The 23173-nt window shown below is 41.5% G+C and overlaps 1 protein-coding gene across 1 annotated transcript in view; it reads left to right on the top strand.

Annotated features, from left to right (window-relative positions):
- The first annotated feature begins 20809 nt into the window (after positions 1–20809).
- HTR4 (5-hydroxytryptamine receptor 4) overlaps positions 20810–23173 on the top strand; it is a 174431-nt gene continuing 172067 nt past the window's right edge. The window contains exon 1 of the mRNA XM_002816058.5: positions 20810–21263. The gene's annotated coding sequence lies outside the window, so the exon portion shown is untranslated. The remainder of the gene's footprint in view (positions 21264–23173) is intronic.

The raw sequence follows: 23173 nt of genomic DNA, 5'->3' as shown, positions 1-23173 counted from the left end.
GCAGAATTAAAGTCTGAGCTCTTAATCTCTGCATTACACTCACGAAATACATTGATTCAAAGGTGCAGTCATCCTCATTTCCACAGACTAGGTGTCATAGATGAACACAATGAGAAGGAACAGTTTTCACTGTTGTGTTCAGCCTCGAAAAGGATTTAATTTTGGTGAACTATTGCAAGGCTGTGAGGAAGTTTTTTGGAAAGCATGTCTGGGGTAGATCAACCTAAAGTACCACCTGTGACAGTTTTAATATCTTATAGGTTCTTGCCCTGCAATTCTATCTTCTTATTTCCCTTTCCTACAGGGTGTGTATGCTCAGAATCTTTTTGGGTTCTTGGAACAACAGTTAAACTACTCCTTCCTTATCAGGTTATAGGCTTCACTGGTTACACACAGACACACACAGACACACACACGCAATTCACCTCCTTTGCTTCACATTTCATTTCTAGTGTCTTTCAGGTTTAACTACTAGCATAAAACTGTCTTTACATTCCTTATTATTTTAATGATTGTTACAACTCTGATTGCCTATTAACTTTAAGTTACTGTTATAAATAAGACTAGAGTCACTATTAATTAACTGGGATGTAGTCAGGAACACAAGCATAATGTAATTTCTCTTGCTGTCTCATAGGTCCATAGAGAGACCCAAGTGGTGATAGCAACCAGCCATTCAAGGTAATATATTTCTATAACTCCTTGGTGGACAATAATGGCTTAACCCAAAGATGGCTCCCTAGGGAAGATATCAGGCTTGGTGGTGGCCACCCATTCTCATGTTCTTAACAATAAAAATAGCTCTATTATCTCCATTTTCTAGCCCAGATCTCTCACCCAAGGTCTCAGTGCTGAACTTTCAAGTGCCTTTTGGCATTATTTTTTAAATGTTCTTCAGCTAAAGCAAATTGAATCTTTAAAACTAAACTGATTATTCTAGAACTGTGCTGTTCAATGTGATATCCAACAACCATGTGTGGCTGCTATTGAACACAAGAAAAGCAGCTAGTCTGGGGGTGGAGCCAAGATGGCCGAATAGGAACAGCTCCAGTCTACAGCTCCCAGCGTGAGTGACGCAGAAGATGGGTGATTTCTGCATTTTCAGCTGAGGTACTGGGTTCATCTCACTGGGGAGTGCTGGACAGTGGGTGCAGGACAGTGGGTGCAGCGCACCGTGCATGAGCCGAAGCAGGGCGAGGCATCGCCTCACCTGGGAAGTGCAAGGGGTCAGGGAATTCCCTTTCCTAGTCAAAGAAAGGGGTGACAGACAGCACCTGGAAAATCGGGTCACTCCTACCCTAATACTGCACTTTTCCAATAGGCTTAACAAAGAGCACACCAGGAGATTATATCCTGCACTTGACTCAGAGGGTCCTACGCCCACGGAGGCTCGCTCATTGCTAGCACAGCAGTCTGAGATCAAGCTGCAAGGCAGCAGCGAGGCTGGGGGAGGGGTGTCCGCCATTGCCCAGGCTTGAGTAGGTAAACAAAGCAGCTAGGAAGCTCAAACTGGGTGGAGCCCACCACAGATCAAGGAGGCCTGCCTGCCTCTGTAGGCTCCACCTCTGGGGGCAGGGCACAGACAAACAAAAGACAGCAATAACCTCTGCAGACTTAAACGTCCCTGTCTGACAGCTTTGAAGAGAATAGTGGTTCTCCCAGCATGCAGCTTGAGATCTGAGAGCGAACAGCCTCCTCAAGTGGGTCCCTGACCCCCGAGTAGCCTAACTAGGAGGCACCCCCAGTAGGAGCAGACTGACACCACACATGGCCGGGTACTCCTCTGAGACAAAATTTCCAGAGGAACGATCAGGCAGCAGCATCTGCAGTTCACCAATATCCGCTGTTCTGCAGCCACCACTGCTGATACCCAGGCAAACAGGGTCTGGAGTGGACCTCCAGCAAACTCCAACAGACCTGCAGCTGAGGGTCCTGACTGTTAGAAGGAAAACTAAGAAACATAAAGGACATCCACACCAAAAACCCATCTGTACGTCACCATCATCAAAGACCAAAGGTAGATAAAACCACAAAGATGGGGAAAAAACAGAGCAGAAAAACCGGAAACTCTAAAAATCAGAGTGCCTCTCCTCCTCCAAAGGAGCACAGCTCCTCAACAGCAACGGAACAAAGCTGGACAGAGAATGACTTTGACAAATTGAGAGAAGAAGGCTTCAGAAGATCAAACTACTCCAAGCTAAAGGAAGAAGTTTGAACCAATGGCAAAGAAGTTAAAACTTTGAAAAAAAATTAGACAAATGGCTAACTAGAATAACCAATGCAGAGAAGTCCTTAAAGGTCCTGATGGAGCTGAAAACCACGGCATGAGAACTACGTGATGAATGCACAGGCCTCAATAATCAATGTGATCAACTGGAAGAAAGGGTATCAGCGATGGAAGATGAAATGAATGAAATGAAGCATGAAGAGAAGTTTAGCTAAAAAAGAACAAAAAGAAATGAACAAATCCTCCAAGAAATATGGGACTATGTGAAAAGACCAAATCTATGCCTGATTGGTGTACCTAAAAGTGACAGGGAGCATGGAAACGAGTTGGAAAACACTCTGCAAGATATTATCCAGGAGAACATCCCCAATCTAGCAAGGCAGGTCAACATTCAAATTCAGGAAATACAGAGAACGCCACAAAGATACTCCTTGAGAAGAGCAACTCCAAGACACATAATTGTCAGATTCACCAAAGTTGAAATGAAGGCAAAAATGTTAAGGGCAGCCAGAGAGAAAGGTCGGGTTACCATCAAAGGGAAGCCCATCAGACTAACAGCTGATCTCTCAGCAGAAACTCTACAAGCCAGAAGAGAGTGGGGGCCAATATTCAACATTCTTAAAGAAAAGAGTTTTCAACCCAGAATTTCATATCCAGCCAAACTAAGCTTCATAAGTGAAGGAGAAATAAAATCCTTTACAGACAAGCAAATGCTGAGAGATTTTGTCACTACCAGGCCTGCCCTAAAAGAGCTCCTGAAGGAAACACTAAACATGGAAAGGAAAAACCAGTACCAGCCACTGCAAAAACATGCCAAATTGTAAAGACTATCAAGGCTAGGAAGAAACTCCTTCAACTAACGAGCAAAATAACCAGCTAACACCATAATGACAGGATCAAATTCACACATAACAATACTAACCTTAAATGTAAATGGGCTAAATGCTCCAATTAAAAGGCACAGACTGGCAAATTGGATAAAGAGTCAAGACCCATCAGTGTGCTGTATTCAGGAAACCCATCTCACATGCAGAGACACACATAGGCTCAAAATAAAGGGATGGAGGAAGATCTACCAAGCAAATGGAAAACAAAAAAAGGCAGGGGTTGCAATCCTAGTCTCAGATAAAACAGACTTTAAACCAACAAAGATCAAAAGAGACAAAGAAGACCATTAAATAATGGTAAAGGGATCAATTCAACAAGAAGAACTAACTATCCTAAACATATATGCACCCAATACAGGAGCACCAAGATTCATAAAGCAAGTCCTTAGTGACCTGCAAAGAGACTTAGACTCCCACATAATAATAATGGGAGTCTTTAACACCCCACTGTCAACATTAGACAGATCAACGAGACAGAAAGTTAACAAGGATATCCAGGAATTGAACTCAGCTCTGCACCAAGCAGACCTAATAGACATCTATGGAACTCTCCACCCTAAATCAACAGAATATACATTCTTTTCAGCACCACACCACACCTATTCCAAAATTGACCACATACTTGGAAGTAAAGCACTCCTCAGCAAATGTAAAAGAACAGAAATTATAACAAACTGTCTCTCAGACCACAGTGCAATCAAACTAGAACTCAGGATTAAGAAACTCACTCAAAACCGCTCAACTACATGGAAACTGAACAACCTGCTCCTGAATGACTACTAGGTACATAACGACATGAAGGCAGAAATAAAGATGTTCTTTGAAACCAACGAGAACAAAGACACAACATACCAGAATCTCTGGGACACATTCAAAGCAGTGTGTAGAGGGAAATTTATAGCACTAAATGCCCACAAGAGAAAGCAGGAAAGATCTAAAATTGACACCCTAACATCACAATTAAAAGAACTAGAGAAGAAAGAGCAAACACATTCAAAAGTTAGCAGAAGGCAAGAAATAACTAAGATCAGAGCAGAACTGAAGGAAATACAGACACAAAAAAACCCTTCAAAAAAATCAATGAATCCAGGAGCTTGTTTTTTGAAAAGATCAACAAAATTGATAGACCACTAGCAAGACTAATAAAGAAGAAAATAGAGAAGAATCAAATAGACACAATAAAAAATGACAAAGGGGATATCACCACCAATCCCACAGAAATACAAACCACCATCAGAGAATACTATAAACACCTCTATGCAAATAAACTAGAAAATCTAGAAGAAATGGATAAATTCCTCGACACATACACCCTCCCAAGACTAAAGCAGGAAGAAATTGAATCTTTGAATAGACCAATAACAGGCTCTGAAATTGAGGCAATAATTAATAGCTTACCAACCAAAAACAATCCAGGATCAGACAGATTCACAGTTGAATTCTACCAGAGGTCCAAGGAGGAGCTGGTACCATTCGTTCTGAAACTATTCCAATCAATAGAAAAAGAGGGAATCCTCTCTAACTCATTTTATGAGGTCTGCATCATCCTGATACCAAAGCCTGGCAGAGATACAACAAAAAAAGAGAATTTTAGACCAATATCCTTGATGAACATTGATGCAAAAATCCTCAATAAAATACTGGCAAACCGAATCCAGCAATACATCAAAAAGCTTATCCACCATGATCAAGTGGGCTTCATCCCTGGGATGCAAGGCTGGTTCAACATACAAAAATCAATAAATGTAATCCAGCATATAAACAGAACCAAAGACAAAAAGCACATGATTATCTCAATAGATGCAGAAAAGGCCTTTGACAAAATTCAACAACCATTCATGCTAAAAACTCTCAATAAATTAGGTATTGATGGGACGTATCTCAAAACAATAAGAGCTATCTATGACAAACCCACAGCCAATATCATACTGAATGGACAAAAACTGGAAGCATTCCCTTTGGAAACTGGCACAAGACAGGGATGCCCTCTCTCACCACTCCTATTCAACATAGTGTTGGAAGTTCTGGCCAGGGCAACCAGGCAGGAGAAGGAAATAAAGGGCATTCAATTGGGAAAAGAGGAAGTCAAATTGTCCCTGTTTGCAGATGACATGATTGTATATCCAGAAAACCCCATCATCTCAGCCCAAAATCTCCTTAAGCTGATAAGCAACTTCAGCAAAGTCTCAGGATACAAAATCAATGTGCAAAAATCACAAGCATTCTTATACACCAATAACAGAGAGCCAAATCATGAGTGAACTCCCATTCACTATTGCTTCAAAGAGAATAAAATACCTAGGAATCCAACTTACAAGGGATGTGAAGGACCTCTTCAAGGAGAACTACAAACCACTGCTCAATGAAATAAAAGAGGATACAAACAAATGGAAGAACATTCCATGCTCATGGGTAGGGAGAATCGATATCGTGAAAATGGCCATACTGCCCAAGGTAATTTATAAATTCAATGCCATCCCCATCAAGCTACAAATGACTTTCTTCACAGAATTGTTAAAAACTACTTTAAAGTTCATCTGGAACCAAAAAAGAGCCCACATTTCCAAGTCAATCCTAAGCCAAAAGAACAAAGCGGGAGGCATCACACTACCTGACTTCAAACTATACTACAAGGCTACAGTAACCAAAACAGCATGGTACTGGTACCAAAACAGAGATATAGACCAATGGAACAGAACAGAGCCCTCAGAAATAATGCTGCATATCTACAACTATCTGATCTTTGACAAACCTGACAAAAACAAGCAATGGGGAAAGGATTCCCTATTTAATAAATGGTGCTGGGAAAACTGGCTAGCCATATGTAGAAAGCTGAAACTGGATCCCTTCCTTATACCTTATACAAAAATTAATTCAAGATGGATTAAAGACTTACATGTTAGACCTAAAACCATAAAAACCCTGGAAGAAAACCTAGGCAATACCATTCAAGACATAGGCATGGGCAAGGACTTCATGTCTAAAACACCAAAAGCAATGGCAACAAAAGCCAAAATTGACAAATAGGATCTAATTAAACTAAAGAGCTTCTGCACAGAAAAAGAAACTACCATCAGAGTGAACAGGCAACCTACAGAATGGGTGAAAATTTTTGCAACCTACTCATCTGACAAAGGGCTAATATCCAGAATCTACAATGAACTCAAACAAATTTACAAGAAAAAAACAACCCCATCAACAAATGGGCAAAGGATATGAACGGACACTTCTCAAAAGAAGGCATTTATGCAGCCAACATAATTATAGCAAATATGCATAATTATAGCAAATACACATGAAAAAATGCTCATCATCACTGGCCATCAGAGAAATGCAAATCAAAACCACAATGAGATGCCATCTCACACCAGTTAGAATAGCAATCATTAAAAAGTCAGGAAACAAGAGGTGCTGGAGAGGATGTGGAGGATTAGGAACACTTTTACACTGTTGGTAGGAGTGTAAACTAGTTCAACCATTATGGAAGTCGGTGTTTTGATTCCTCAGGGATCTAGAAATAGAAATACCATTTGACCCAGCCATCCCATTACTGGGTATATACCCAAAGGATTATAAATCATGCTGCTATAAAGACACATGCACACGTATGTTTATTGTGGCACTATTCACAATAGCAAAGACTTGGAACCAACCCAAATGTCCAACAATGATAGACTGGATTAAGAAAATGTGGCACATATACACCATGGAATACTATGCAGCCATAAAAAATGATGAGTTAATGTCCTTTGTAGGGACATGGATGAAACTGGAAACCATCATTCTCAGCAAACTATTGCAAGGACAGAAAACCAAACACTGCGTGTTCTCACTCATAGGTGGGAATTGAACAATGAGAACACATGGACACAGGAAGGGGAACCTCACACACTGGGGGCGGTTGTGGGGTGTGGGGAGTGGGGAGGGATAGCATTAGGAGATATACCTAATGCTAAATGAAGAGTTAATGGGTGCAGCACACCAACATGGCACATGTATATATATGTAACAAACCTGCACATTGTGCATATGTACCCTAAAACTTAAAGTATAATAAAAATAAAAAAAAGAAAAGCAGCTAGTCTGAATTTGAAATGTACTGTATGTGCGGCCACACTCAACTGCAAAGACTTAGTGCAAGAAAAAGAGCACAAAGTACCTCATTGATGATTTTTATTGATTATGTGCTAAAATGATATTTCCTCTGTATAGAATTAAATAACGTACATTATTCAAATGAATCTCACTTTTTTTCTTTTTACTTTATAAGATGTGTTTATTAGAAAATTACAATTGCATATATGGCATGCATATTTCTATTGAATAGTGCAGAGCTAGAATATCAAAACTGGGAGGAACTGTCTAATTCCACACCTTATTTTATGAGTGAATAAGTGTTAATAAGTAGTGTTTATTAAGTGAGGGTTCATGTCTAATCATGTGCCCTAGCACCTTATCTCTACTATCTCATTTAATCTTTACTACAATTCTATGAGGTAGGTATCATGGTTCTGCCCACTTTAGAGATGAAGTCTGTAGAGGGGAAGTAGTTTGTCCAGTGTTACATAACTTGTAACTCAGATGCATGGCACAGCATCAATTCCTGTGAATAATGGAATACACAAGTACTTCCTGAGACTTAGATGCCTGTGTACGGCTCCCTGGTTGTCTCTCACTGAATCCACCTGTCTCTGGTAGCCACAGTATCATGGACCTACTCCTCAATTATCCTTGCCCTCAATTCAGATTTCATTTTCTCTTTGAAATAAATGTGCGTACACTTTAACGGAAAAGTGATTTCCCTGGAGCAGGGGCCTCTAAAATTGTAGCAAAATCTATATTTTTTTTCAGCTACAGAGGCAGAGGAAAGTGGCCAAATGTGAAGCTTTATGATTGAAGGTAAGTTTTCACTCTGCCTAGAGCTGTATTCCTGTCATGGCAATACATGCAGTACATACACACACACACACACACACACACACACAGACACACACAGACACACCCCATACAGAACAAATCCCTCCTCCCAAACTCTTCAGATATTTACAGTGTAGCTACATCTTAGACTTGATTTTAAAAATTAGTTGAAAGGTTAAAATAACATATGGCAAAAATGATAGCATTAACACATTTCCTTATAAGGACAACATTGGAAACCGTTATGCCATTTCAGAATAAATCCAACCCAGCCAATTTCTTTTTCAGATTAGAATGGATTGTTGCTTCTTTAGTGGATTGTCACATGATATTTCTTGTTTGTATTTATGAAGAATGCCATATAAAAAGTGTATTACCTGAGACACTAAAATCACACTTAGCACAGTGAGAGGCTTTCTTTGGGAGGAGTACATGAAAACTGGGAAATAAAATTTATGCCTCCCATATGCTAACTCTAGGGTATATGGTTACTGAATGAAATGGATGATAGACTTTCTCCTAGTATTTGAATTATTTTCTCTATATTTTGACAAACATGTGAAATTGAACTTGTGCAAGTTAAGTGAAAATGCATGTTACTCCTCTATATACTCAACCTTCCAGTCCCTCTGATAAACAATATTAGGTTCATATAGATCTATCATTTATGAGGGTTCTTGAGAAAGGCGTATTAGTGATAGCAGGGTGTATTTGTCTTTAATGAGCTTGAAGAATTTATGAATTCATTCACTTACTCTTAGAATAGTAACAGGGGTATCATCTATGTGTCAGACGCTGTCCCAGGTGCTGAGCAATTTGAGAGAAATTAAGAGATCAACGCTGTCTTTAAGCTACTCAGAAATGCTATATGGTTTACTTATTAAAAAATAAATAAATAAATGCCCAGGAGCATGTGAGTATTGTCCCAATAAGTCAGATAAATATTTTACATTTTATCTTATTGTTATAATTATTCCTACTATTATTAGAAAAAGAAGGAGAAATAGGCTTGCAGGAAACAGAATGTTGAAAAAAGATTTCAGAACCTTTTGATCTGGTGGGTCCTACTGCAGTAGACAATATGGCAGAGTGGAAATAAGTCTGAGCTTTGGAGACGGTGTGAAATAGATACTTTAGGTACTTAAGTGGAAAAAGAGTTGGAGGCTAGAATGGCAATTATTACTTTTTGTCTCATAGAGCATCTCTATTTTAAACTGCATGGAACAAATGCAGACAAAAAGATCTAGTCTGTTAATGAACTAGCGTGAATCTGTTACTGCAATTCTGCCCTTTTGGAAATTTCAGTGTATATCTCTCCAAAGGTTTAAAATCATTAATCTTAAACCTCATTTTTTTAAGACTAAAAGCTCAGGAGCATCAAATTTCCCATTAATTTGCAATGTAAATATTTACCTTTCTGATTGATTTTTGCTTTGTCTTTCCCCCTAAATTCACGACCTTGTTTTCCTCTGTTTTTAAAAGCTGATTGGCTAACTCCTTTCAAAGGCATCTCCTGGACCTTATATTCTTAATCTGGAATTTATTATATTTACTGTTACCAAAATGACACTATCTACATCAACTTGTACCTTCTTCCATTTTCTCTCTTCAAGGTACTTTATGACCCAGGCTGCCTTCTGGATCAGAAAGATACTCAAAGCTGTAAAGTTCACACAAAGCCAGGCTTTGTTATCACCTGAGTGTGCAGAAGGGCACTAGCCCTGAGTATGTGCCACCTCGTACGCCTCTCACATGCTTCTCCGTTTTCCCTACTTCATTTTCCTGCGTTCATTCCAAGACAGAGAATGGAAGAAACCAGAGCTAAACTTGTGTGCCTGCAGTCCAGCTGTCATGCCTGGAGGTGAGTTGTTCTGAACCTATGGACACGTAAGTTTAGAGTATGTGGGACACACTCTCTGCTTTAAAAGATTTGGTCTTGGGCCACACCTACTCCTCTGAGCTCTGAGAGTGTGGCCGTGGAAGGACTGTGAGGCCAGCCCAATTTGCTCTTGGAAACAGCCTGCTCCATTTTCCTTTGCTTTGAGCCCTGATGTGGTCACATCCTCTACTTTGGTCTCTCCTCAACACAGCTGATGCCAACTGCTATTCCCAAGTAGCTGTGTTGTCAAGGCCTAGGATTCTTTTTTCAATTAGAAAATATTTTTGCAAACATTTTAAAGAACCCATATTGTACTTTTTCTTATTATAAAGTAAGACATATTCAATGTAGAGGATCTGGCAAATACTGAAAAATATAAATTTTAAAAAGCAAGCATGAACTCTAATTCTGCCCCTCAGAGACAACCACTGTTAACGTTTTGTGAAATTTCTCATACATTTTTAATCTAGAACCACAGAAATTTCTACTATAGGATGCTATTAAATGTGCTGTTAGGCATTCCACTTTTTCTCTTAGTAACATTTTGTGAAAGTTTCCTCATTTTATTTACGTAGTCTATGCAACCACATTTAGATATGCTTGTGTGTGTGTATACTATACAGAATGCTTTCCAGTGATGTCTTTCATAATTTAGCATTGCCATTAGGCAAGGACCCATCCAGTATTCCTACATAGCATTACTCTCCCATTTGTGGTACAGCTACCACAAACCATGTATTTTGATGCTTTACTCCTTACTCCACGCCTAATTGCATTTTCTTCATTTTTTATTCTTTCATTAATTTTTTAAAAAAATCTAGTAATACAGTGCTTATAAGAAAAGACAAAAAGCCATCTGTCTGTTTACCACCTAAGAATCAGCCATCTCTAGAAGAGAGATCTTTTTGTTTGAGTTTTTCTATCAGGACTGTTTAATTTTGAAAAGTATAAAAAATTAGCTGGCCGTGTGCTGTGGCTCATACCTGTAATTCCAGCACTTTGAGAGGCCGAGGCGGGCGGATCACAAGGTCAGGAAATCCAGACCATCCTGGCTAACACGGTTAAACCCCGTCTCTACTAAAAATACAAAAATTAGCCGGGCGTGGTGGTGGGCACCTGTAGTCCCAGCTGCTGGGGAGGCTGAGGCAGGAGAATGGTGTGAACTTGGGAGGCATAGCTTGCAGTGAGCCAAGATCGCGCCACTGCACTTCAGCCTGGGTGAGGGAGTGAGACTCCATCTCAAAAAAAAAAAAAAGAAAAGAAAAAAGCTGTATTGGTTAGAAGTAGGTTTATTGTGTATAATGGAAAATACAAATTAATAGTAGCTTAAACACTTCATCATTAGTTTTCTCAGGTAGCAGAAGCCTGAAGATATGTAGTCGATCTTTACTATTTAAGCTCTATCAGGGACAAAGGCGCTGATAGTTTTCTTCTTCCTTATGACTTCCATTTTCAAATTTTCAATATGCCTGCTGTTGGAGCTCATCATTCTACAGAAAAGGAATGAGTAAGGAATCAAAATAAATATGGCATGCTCTGGCCATTATCAGGAACTTTGAAGGAGTCTTCCTGGAAGTTCCATACCGCACATCTGCTTAAATTTCACTGGCCAGATCTTAGCCAAGGGCTGAGAAGTTACGAATGTAGTCATTTACCACTGAATAAAATCGAGGTTTTACTATTCATTGAAAGACATGAAGAATATTGGGTAGGCAATTAGACAATATATTGCCTCACATAACTGAATAGTTCAAGGGTTGTTTATAGCTTCAGGTACAGTTTGATCTGATTTATGACAACATAATCAGGACTTTGATTTCATTTTCTCAGACAGTCTCTGGCTCATTCTCCTCATGTTGTTTTTACTGGCTGTCTCTTGGATGGCAGAGATGGCTGTAACATTTCATGATACATAATCCTTCTACCTCACTGTCCAAAGAAAGAGAGAAACATTATTTCTGAGACCTATCACAGGAAGGCAAAAATGTTTTCTTCCCAGAATCCTAAGCAAAGGCTCTTTGTGCATCATTAGCCCAGCTGGATCACTTGCTTGTGCCTGATTCAGTCATTATGACCAGGTGGATGGGATATACTGATTGGTTTAGGCCAATTAAGATTAACCCTAGCACTGGCAATGAGTATAGCTTCCCTACAACACAGATTGTCTGGATGGGGAGATGTGATTACTGCACATGAACATGAGCATAGGTACCTAAACAAACCAGTGTTCACTACAACTTTTCTGGAAATTACCTCCCTCTTTCTATGTAGTATGCTTACATAGATATTTCTTCATTTGTTATTTAGTGAACTCCCCATATTATTTCCTCTTCTAGTCACCTCTGCAACTTTAAATAGCACAATTATACTTTGATTTTAATGTTCATTCCATTAACCACAGGAGATGGACATCTCTTGACTCCTATTTTGTATGATGAGGACATCAAAGTTTCTTTATCCACTCATCACACTTTCTCACCTCTACTTCCCAATTATTATGTCAGTTGTATCATTGTTTTTATAATGTTGAGATTGAGAAATATATATTCTGTCCTGCTACATTCGTTTAGTCTTTTCTAATATCCAGGTTCATTCTAAAAGTTTAAAATTAGAAAACAACATTTAAATTTTTATGACATTATAAATACTGTTCCTTGGTGGTCCAGGTGGTTACACTTTTCTTCTAGGTCATCAAAGACACAAGCTTGTGCCACTGAAGTTTAAATGGTTTCTCTGTTTCTAACCAGCACAAAATACCTTTACCATTTCTGTAAGTTTTTCAGGATCTCAGTTAAACTGATTTACCCCTTTTATTTATTTCTTTCCTCTAGAGACCTCTCTTCCATGATCATCCAGGGTGAATTAGACCAGGTCCTCCTGAGACCAGCAGCGTGGATATTGTATATCCAAAAGGTAGATCTGGGGCTTAGAAAAGAATTCTGGGCTGGAGTGCAAAATTTGAGACTTATTAGGATACAGTTGGTAATTAAGCAAGGCTTGTGGATGAAATAGTATATGGGTAGGGGGACTGTAGTGAAAGGAGTGAGAGGAGAAGAGGGAGGGCTTTGACATTTAAGTGCTAGCCAGAGAAGGAGTTGGCAAAAGAGACTGAGCTTTTCAAATCTTAGCATCAGATAATCAACAAGCTGGGGGAGCAGCAGAAAGTGATGTTGAATCTCACACCTGGAACAGGGGTTTTTGCTTCAGCATTCCTGGCAGATGGCATCTAGCCTGTGCTTTGGTACCTGCAGTGCTAGACAGCCCCAAATGTTGAAACAGTCTTATACTAAACTGAATTATTTCTCTGTAATATCCTGGCCCCTATTCCACCTTCTTATGCATCAGAAATCCAGCCTGATTGTATTGTTTCTGTCTGCATAATAGTGGTCCAAATAATCTGAGATAGTTAAGCGCTCAATATGTGTAATGCAATCAACCATTAATGTTGTTTTTACATTGTTGTTATTATTAACGACATTTTATTTCATAGTTGCTCATGGCAAAAGCTTTAATGTTGGACAGCTTGAATTCCAACCTTGGCTCTGCTCCTTTCTAGCCATATTTTCTCAATATCAAGTTTCTTAGTCTTTCTGTGCTTTGTTTCTTTTTCCTTTGTAAAATTGCAATAGTAATAGAATCTCCTTCATAGACTTGCTGTGAGACTCAACTGAGATAATGCATATAAAATGCTTATCACAGTGACTAGCAAATAGTATGTGCTCCATAAATGTTTACGTAATAATAAAATAATGACAGTAATAATAATAATAATGAACTCCACTTGCTGCCTATGCTTACCTTATTAATGATCTCAGTGAGTTGAAATTATCTGGGTCCAACTCCATCTCCTTTACTTGGCTTGGAGTGCTTTGAAAAGTGGAGTCCTATCTTTTTATTCATTATATCCTGCAGGGTTAAGTACAGGGGTCACCACATAGAAAATGAATAAAATGTTTGTGGAACAAATACTTGCCAACCTCCTAGACAGCCTGGTTCCCTTTTTTAAACATTAAGTGATAGCTCTAATCATCCACTAACCATCTTATTATCTGTTGGAGACCCCAAAGGGATCCACATGCACCACAAATGCAAATATGTCAGCCACACTCACCTTGTCCCTCTTTTCTCTGACCATCTCCACTGCCTGCAGTGCTGCCTGGAGATGAATCCTGTTGCCCCTGCCAATCATGAAAGCACCAGTGTCTGTGACAAGGAGGCTAGCTGGGAATGATATGAAGACCTGCCTCTCCAGGGCCAAGGAAAGGTCCTCCTCCCTGAGTCTAGCCCTGCTTTATTAATTGGGCCCAGAACATAGCATCTTGTCTTGTGCTTAAACCCCTCTTGAACACTCCTATTGATTTTTGCTTCTAACTCCTTCTCTTTAGAGCACAAACCAGTTTAAGGGATCTTCAGGGGCCAGAGGCCATTCCTTGTCTCCTACTTTTCTTCCCACTGTAGCCCCTTCCTCCTCAGGGCTTCCTTTCCTACTTACATGACAAGAGCCTCTAGGTGTATGAATGGGACCAGCCTGTATGGGGAAGGGGCGATGGACAGTATGGAGTAGGAACTCATTCAAGGATGCCCCATTAATATATTATTTAAAATGTGTCTCTAAGTATAGTTCTCCATGTTAAATTTCACTGTTGCTGTATCCTGAACATGGCAGTGGTTTCACAACTCTATAGCTTGGTCAAAACTCACAGAACTGTACACCCAAACCAGCAAATTTTACTACATATAAATCTAAAAGAAATTATAAAATTTTAGTGTTGGCAGGATTTTCCCAGTACTTCATACTCTTGATGTCTGTTTCATTGTTTTGGCTGCCCGTGCCCGAAAGAGCTGACTCGGGACACTGTTTTCTAGATTTCCTTTCCAGTACCCTGAATGTTCATCTATTTGATTTTTATTGATAATAAAACATGAATTAGTTAACTGCAGTCTCAAACATAAATAGATTAAACCAAACAATACCGGGAAGACTGGAGGACAAAGACCAGCTAACACAGAAAGGGGCCAGGAGGCTCTTATCTGGACTGTGATAACTCTGCTTTGCCACCCTTTATCTGCCTCTATTCTCTGCTGCTTCATGCGGTCGGCTTTTCAGTGTTCAAACAGCAGGTTAATACGGACTTTGCCAGATAGTAAGTGATTAAGAACGCCCTATCTTGAATTGATGTGGTCTTATGTTCTCTTGCTCAATTCTGTTAATTCCTTTTGAACTAGGCTGACTTCTGGGCAGCTGTTTTCCAGTTAGATACAGTCTGAAGCCTCTCTCCTCCTTCTCTGGCTCCACATTCATTTTTTAGTTACAGACATATGATGTCACTGTGTCTGAACACCTGTTCTGCTTTACAACCCCTCCTGCATGTGAATCTACTTCTTCCCAAGCCATCTCCTCTCATAAAAATGAGTGATCATCGTTTAGTCCACATGGAAGCGGTTTCCTTTGACCTCCAAGGACCCTTGGTTCCTGGGCAACTGTGACCCCTCTGGAGAGGACAGATGCTCAAGGGAAAATCCAACTGTCCCTGTGTTCATGTTTCCACCCATTCACCTCTTACCAAGTGAGAGTCCACCCTAAGCCAAGTTCTTATGAAGTGCATTATCTCTTACTTCTAGCAGCTTACATTTTAGTGAGGGAGGCAGGGTGAATGAAAAACACATCAATAAGTTATTTACAGAGTGAGATAAGGGCTATGAGTGACATCAACAGAGGCTTGAGACAGAAAATAACAGAGTGAGGGATAAATGGTGCAGGGAAACCTGGACCTGTAAAAAAGAGATATTTGTGCTAAAACAGAAGAGAAAGCATTTCAGGTCTGGGAAACTGTAAATGCAAAGGTCCTGAGACAAGAAAGAGCTGTGTGTAAGACTAGAAACCTAAAGCCCAGCATAGCTTCAGCACAGCAAGTGAGGAGAGTGCTGTGAGATGGGATGGGAGAGGAAGCAAGTTCCAGAACCTGAGCACCCCGGAGGCCGAGTAGAAAGGTCTGAGGCGCAAGACCCACTCATTAAACTGATATGGGTTTAGGAGACTGGGAGATAATCATACACTTCAGAACATATATCAAAATAAGGATAAACATGGCCCTCTGCTGTAGATTTGACTCTTACAAACAACACATTGCAAATGTTTCTCCATTTCTAACTTTATTTGGAGGAGGTTTTATTAGAAGTTCCTTCTTGACATAGAATGATTGTCTATAAGGTAAACTGAGATGCCTGTGAATGACCCATGTGCCCATATATGACACAGTGTCTTGCTCTAGGATCTTATTTACTCTGTGGTGTTTATTAAAATAAAGCCAGTCACCCTGGCTTTATTATGGGAAAGGTATTCACAGTTTGGTTTCCATGCCTTTGCAGCTGCATTAAAACTCTTTGTATAACTGTTTAAATTTTTAGCAGCTCTTAAGTGGATGGAAGGTATGCAGGCTTCAAGTTTGTGAATTCAAGAGAAGCATTGATTTATTTTAGCAATTTAAATTTGGAATTTAATTTCCATCTTCCTTGTTCCTTTCTCTTTGTTCTCTGTTTTCTCTCTCTCTCTCTCTCACTCACTCTCTCTCTCTCTCTCACACACACACACACACACACCCCCCACACACAGCGCTTTTCTGTAGCTAAGGCACCCTAAATACAATAGTTTTAAAACAAGCTTTGAGACTTTTAAGATAATCTCCATGGTGTGGTGCCGATGACACACTCCAGGCCATTTGACAGACTGCAACGTAATAAGTACATAGCAGGATATTTGTATCAGTTGAGCAAAGTATGGTGTGGACAACCATTCAAGTTTATAAGTGAAATAATAGAATCAAAGAACACCATCTCTTTGAGTGGTGTTTCTGGCCTGGTAGCTCCACTGAGCTGGTTGTACAGGGTCCCTGGCAGGGAAGCTGAGCCTATGGCCTGAACAGCACAGGTTTCTGGCACATCGCAGGGACAGGGACATGTAGGGCGCATTTAGGCTGCCAGCTTCCATGTTACCTTCCAAACAGCATCATCAATTTACTGGGAAAATATATTGCCCATTGTGTGTAGTCATAGTGGTGGGACCAGGGCCTCTCCCTCCAATCCTCTGACTCAGAATAAGGAGAAAAAAGACACATAGCTAACCTTGGCCATCCAGTGTATTCTCCAGGGACTCTGAATTTGGGAGAGTGACCCACCCAAGGATAGAAAACTTGTGGAAGCCATTGACCATGTCAGGAGTGATGCTGTGGCATCTTGGTTGAGTTTGTCTGTGAACCGGTTGCTGTGCTTTCTGCTTTATGGTTCTCCAGAGCTCTCCTGGTGCCTGCTTCTCCAAGCTTGCTTCTTGGTATCTCAGTGGTTCTGTGAGTTTCTCATATTATTTCAATCATTTTCTTTTGTTTAAGGTAGCTAGAATCTGTTTCTGTTGTTTGCTCTCAAACGCCTTAATTAAGATGGTATAATAAATGTTCCTAGAGTGAATAAATTAACATAATTAAGTAGGCCCAGATTAAATTTCAAGTCTTTTGTGACTTTTCCCTTCTTTCATCATAATCAGAGAATTGAACCCCATCTGTAGATGAGTTTTCTTGAAAGTTGGATAAATATGAAAGTTTTATATTTTGGAGGCAAAACAATTTTGTAAAAAAAATTGAAACTTTTAAATATATGGCTATTGTATGGTAGTTAGAAAGTTCAGACAAGCATAAAAAGAATATAAGGATATCCACAAACATCTTTTTATACAATGAATATCAATTGACAAAATCATGCTCAATACCTGAGCATATCTCATGGGAGGGATAATATAGTTTAAGTGGTGAATTTCTCATTATTAAACATTTGAGTTCTCTCCAAGTACTCACTCTTATAAAAGGCCCTGCAGTGAACATTCTTTTAGGCAAATCCTTGTATGCATAAGCTTATTACCCTTAGGATACATTTCAAGAAATAGAATTGCTGGGCCAAAGACTTTGCACGTTTATAATGATTTTACTCACAATAGTAGCCCTTTAAAAAGTTGATTAAGAAATGAAGAGCCCTTTTATTGTAGTTCTTCTTCAGCAAAAACAAGACAAACAAACAAAAACAAAAAAATGGTCTACATTTCAAGGTAAGCATCAAGGCGGCCCCATTTAAAACGACATTGCATTAACCGAGGTGCTTCAATTGGTCAGCCCAACTAAATAGAAACAGATGGTGCAAGAAAAATGTATTAATATCCTTGTCTGTTCAATACAACAAGATTTTGCACCTGCTCTCTTCATTCACATATTTAAAGCTCATATATAGAGTCCCTACTGTGTGCCTGGCATGGTTCTAGGGGCTGGGGGCATATGAAAGGAGGCAAGATCTAGTTTCCAGCTTTGAGGCATTCACAATCCAATGAGCCATGCAGACCCATAAATAACTCACAAACAACAGAGTGTGGTGGCCACTGCCACAGGAGAGGCATAAACACAGCATTCTGAGAGCAGCAAGCCAGAAGCAGTTTCAACCTGTGTGTAAAGTCTTCTTGTTCCCTTCTCTCTCACTAGAAAGCACTATTTAAAATGAGAATATGAGATACACCTTAATAAATACAAACAGAGGGTTCTGCAGAAGTAAAGAAGGCAGAGATCAGGAACAACTCCAGGGACCCCATGGGCATTGGCAAGTGGTAGGACTGGCATCATGTAGAGGGGCATTCCGGAAGAGAGGGCATCGTGAGCACTGGTACAGAGCAGGAAAGAAAAGAAAGTGTTTGAAGAACAGACTGCTTGAAATAGAATGTTTGGGTATAGTAAGATGGCTGAAAGTCTGGGCTACCTAAATTGATGTTAATAACAAGATAAAGCATTTGTGTGTAACTCCATATGTAAAAGAGAAGCATTGCATTAGTTACCTGTCACTGCTGCAACGAATTACCACTTGGTGGCTTAAAACAACACAAATTCATTATCTTACAATTCTCTAGATCGGAAATCTGACATAGACCTCACTGTGCTAATATCATGGTGTCTGTGGAGCTGCCCTCCTTTCTGGAGGCTTTAGGGGAGAATCTCTTTCTTTGTCTTCCCCAGCTCCCAGAGACCATCAGCATTCTTTGACTTATGGCCCCTTCTTCTGTCTTCAAAGCCAGTGACAGCTGGTTGAGTCCTTATGTCCTCTCACTCTGACCTCCTCTTTTACCTCTCTCTTTTACTTTTAATAATATTTTAAGGACCCATTTGTATAATCCACAATAATCTTCCCATCTCAGAACCCTTAATCACATCTGCAAAGTCCCTTTTGCCATGCAAGGCAACATAACCACAAGTCCTTGAGATTAGGACACGGATATCTTTGGGGAGCTGCTTTCTACCTTTCACGGGTATTAGGGTTTTAGAGCAAAGAGCGATGCTGTTGGGGATCTATCTGCCTGAGAAAGACCATGCTGACCTCAATGAAGAGGATGGACTGGAGGGAGAGAAGACCAGTTAGAACATCTTTGATGATTACCTCTCTCTCTCTATATATATATATAAAATTAGGCCCAGTGGAAATAAGAAGGAAGGGACAGACGCAAATGACAGAGTGGGAATAGACTCCCCAGGAACTGGCAAATGTTTGAGTAGAAAGTGGGGAGAAGGGGAACAGAGGTGGAGGTGTCAAAGATGATTCAGGCTTTGAGCATCCATGAGTGAGGAGAATGGCGTCATTTAAGTGAGGTGTTTGGTTTAGGGAAGGGGAGTAGTGGTAAATTCAAGTTTAGATCTTATTGTCATTAGAGAAATAATCTACAGCTCCTCTGCTTTTAAATTTTTCATAGGGGATATGAGATAAATACATATTCAAGACATACACACCAGGGAAAGAACTAATAGGTGGAAATGGCTGAGGGATGCTGAGACATCTTGGCACAAAGATAGTGAAGAAGAGATACACAGAATGGGGACTCAGATGGGAGGAGAAGGAAAGAAGAGAGAAAAAAGTGTAAGAGTAAGATGGGGAAGAAATATAGACCATGAGGAAGAAGAAAGGACCTAACAAAATAGAGGGAAAATGAGAGACAAGACATATCAACAGAGAGAAACTAAAAAAGGGACCAACTCAAAGGTTTCTACATGGATAAGTTGGTCAATTTAAATCTCCAGTTCACTTGAGATGTGCTCACAATCGTTAAGTTAATAATTTTTAAGATTGTCTTGGCAGATTTATTTACTTTCAGAAGTTAATCACTGTCCACAGCTTCTCTGTTTTGTTTAGATTCCAGGAGGCCTCAGTGGCCCTTGAGGGGGTGTATTACTCACCCATTACCCCTTTGCTCCCTGCCTGCCTCCGTGAAGGAAGGCTCTGCTAGCTCCTGCCCTTCCCAACATGCTTAGTCTAACTCTTGAATTATTTTATCCCTGGAATTTGAGGCTTTTGTCACATGTGTTGAGGAAAAATATTTTTCACTCTGTCACCATCCCTCACAGATACTGCAAGTCACTAAGTGGCACACCAGCACCACACAACTGTGAGTTTATGCCCGTGTTACAGATGGGAGCATTGAGGCTTGACTCTTGTTTAATTACATGCTCAAGGTCACAGGTGGTCAAAGCTGGGAGGACAGGCTAAGACAGCAAATAGTGGACTATCAATATGGACAGGATCATTTAGGAAGACTTCAGGCAAATGGAATCATTGTCTCTGGAAAACTTGAGTCTTATATCCAAGGTCCTACGAAGCTCACTCTGAACCCTGCTCCCAAACTCTCCCTGCTCTGTCAGAGGCAGAGGCATAAGAAGGAAGTAAACTATACAGGGATAGGATTTCCCTGGCACAGACACCACAAACGCTTTCATATTTATTATCTTTGAATAGAGGAAGTGGGCATTCAGAGAGGCTAACCAACTTGTCCAAGGTCACCCAGGAGCCTGCAGTCAGCCCAGGGCTCCCTCCTGCCCTCCATCAGATAGATGAGCAGCGCTCCGGCCAGGGAGGGCGTGTGCTGGCCAGCCCGGAGCGGGTGAGATCGCTCCAGCCCGCCTCTGCGCCCACTCCCCTGTGCGCCCTGCCGGCAGAGCGGCACCCCCGCTGTCCCTGGCGCCCAGTGGGGGCGGCAGCGGGGACCACCGGGGCTGGGGGCTGTTGAGCCCGTGGAGTCCGGCTCGGTTGGGGAGAAGGACGATGCGCGGCGAGCCCAGGTGATCGGGGGCTGGGGTCCTGCGCCCGCAGCCCCTGGCCCGCGCCTCGCGCCCGCCGGCTCCCCAGCGCGGGGGCTGGAGCCCGCACCCGAGGGGGCGGCGGGGAGGGCGCAGGCAGCGGCTGGGAGCGCAGCGGCAGCGGCGGCGGCAGAAGCTCGGCTCCACGGCTGGGGGTGGCCGCTCGAATCTGCCAGGGCACCTCACTCCCTCGCCTCCGGCAGCCGGTATGTGCGGCAAGTGCGCCAGGGGTCGGGACCCCAGGAGCCCACGGGTGCCGGTGGGGACGCGGCGGGGGCGGGGCAGCACGACGGGATCGGGGGCTTGGGGGTTCTGGACTCAGGAGACGCGGCTTTGCGGCAGGGTGGGCTGCGGGGCGGCTCAGGGTGTAGGTGGGCTGGCTGGTTGTATACGACGTGTTTCCAGCGTGGGATCACTGTAGGCTTGGGGCTGGTGCTTTGCACTTGTGTATGTAAGTACTTGTGAAACTGCATGTGTGCTCACTGACTATACAAGAGAGGTTGTGTATGTAAAGATTGGTGTGTGTGCGTGTGTGTAAGAGAGAGAGCGCGCACAGGCTGTGCATCCATAGCCAGGTGTGTAACTGGATGTGTGTGTGGACTGTATGGCTGGTCCTTGATGTGCAGCCCAAAGGGTGTGCTCTGTGTGTGTGTGTGTGTGTGTGTGTGTGAGAGAGAGAGAGAGACAAGATAGTGTGTCTTGAGCGTCCACTTTGATGTGTGTGTATACGTGGCCATGAGTGTGTGGGTACGATGTGCTGCATAAAGCCTTGGCGGCCACTGCCGGTACTCGCAACCATCCTGCAGTTGCCTTTCACAGAATCCCAATCCCAATTTCAGATGCATTTCCTCACAGCTTGCTACCCTGTGCGGCACTGTGCTGTTAGTTGTCTTTGAAAGAAGTGGCTGTTGATACAAGGAAGTGGCAGCTGGCAGAGGTCAAAAAGTGGTAGGCATGAGCTTGTCTTCCTAGAGTTCAATGTTAAGAGAAAATCTTGACTTGATTTCCATTCGGTCCAATCAAATGAAGAAACAGAATGTTTCTTAGGGTATAGGTTTGGCATGAACCAAAGGAGGCTTTTGATGGAAGGACACACTGGTTCAAGTTTGCCCTCCCTGTCTTCTGTCGCTGGGATGGATTCTCTGGCCCTTAAAGCTGTGGGTGACTGTGGTGAGCAGTAGTGGATATTTACCCTGTCCCCGGAATGGAACTTGAGCATCAGTGACCAAGGGAGATGTTGCTGCGTGCTCCTGGTGAGCACAGGTTTTGAAGGAAAAGGACGTGGGTGGTGGATGCGGTGCCCTGAAAACAAGGAAAAAGTCAGAGAAGGGATGAGAGACCTGCAGAGTTCTGAAGAGCAGCTCTCACCTAGGAAATATACAAGTGTCAGGAAAAAAATTAGTAAAAAGTAAAGAGGTTTTGCAGTGTTAGCAAGTCATTTCTTAATCATGTTTATTTTCCTCATGCATTCTCATCTTAAAATCTGTGTTATGTTTGCATCATTCCCTCCTGTGGGAAATATCCTTATTATAATTATTATTATAGAGTAGAGCCACAGTCATCATTTAAATGCCAGGAGAACTGTAGCTCACTGAAGCTAGCAGGAGCTTCAGGGAGCATTTAGTTCAGTTCATATAGAGCAGAAGGAGGCCCCAGGGCCCAGAGGACAGTAGTGTCTCTGGTTCCTCTGAGTTATCTGGATTTCAGTTCTGATGCTGTTCCTTCTAGGGGCAAAAGCATCCTTGAAGCCGACAAATCAAATGTATATTCTTTCACCCTGCTCTTCTGGACCTCCCTGATTCTGTTCATCTCCTCATCTTCTTCCCCAACTTCACAGACTAAAGGACAGCACCTGAAACCCAACATAAGCATCCTGCTACCCCAAGATGCCTCCTGATTTTTCCACCTGTTATTGAACACCACCATCCTCTACATCACCCAGGCTGGGAACTCAAGTCACCTTTTTATTCCTCCTCTTCCTTCATCAGTATCTGCCACAGTTTTCGTCAATAGGCAGATTTTATCTGTTTTTCCCTCAATACCTCTTAAATCTATTTTGTTTTTCTTTTTATTCCCACTGCTACCACCTTATCAGGTAAGACCCTTATTTGGGAAT

Source organism: Pongo abelii, chromosome 4 (assembly GCF_028885655.2).
Source record: "Pongo abelii isolate AG06213 chromosome 4, NHGRI_mPonAbe1-v2.0_pri, whole genome shotgun sequence".
In the NCBI taxonomy this organism is placed as follows: Eukaryota; Metazoa; Chordata; class Mammalia; order Primates; family Hominidae; genus Pongo; species Pongo abelii.
The sequence above is the reverse complement of the archived record's forward strand: the minus strand, read 5'-3'. Positions and strand labels throughout refer to the sequence as shown.